Here is a 378-nt window from a genome sequence, read left to right as displayed (position 1 = left end):
AGTGACAGTTTGACTTCTTCGTCCTATTTGAATGTCTTTTATATCTTTTTCTTCCCTGATTGCATTCACTAGGACCTCCAATGTCATGTTGAATAACAGCGGCAATAGTGGACAGTCTTGCCTTGTTCCTGATCTTAAAAGAAAAGATTTATTTTTTTCACCATAAAGCATAATATTGGCTGAGGGTTTGTCATATATGGCCTTTATTATGTTAATGTACTTTCCTTCCATATGATTTTGTTAAGTGTATTGAACACAAATGGATACTGTATCTTGTCAAAGGCTTTTTCCGCATTTATTGATATGATCATATGATTCTTATTTTTTAATTCGTTTATGTGGTGTATAACATTAATCGATTTGCATATGTTGAACCAT

This window comes from Pteropus vampyrus, unplaced genomic scaffold (genome assembly GCF_000151845.1).
Source record: "Pteropus vampyrus isolate Shadow unplaced genomic scaffold, Pvam_2.0 Scaffold496, whole genome shotgun sequence".
In the NCBI taxonomy this organism is placed as follows: domain Eukaryota; kingdom Metazoa; phylum Chordata; class Mammalia; order Chiroptera; family Pteropodidae; genus Pteropus; species Pteropus vampyrus.
This window is presented reverse-complemented; position numbering follows the sequence as displayed.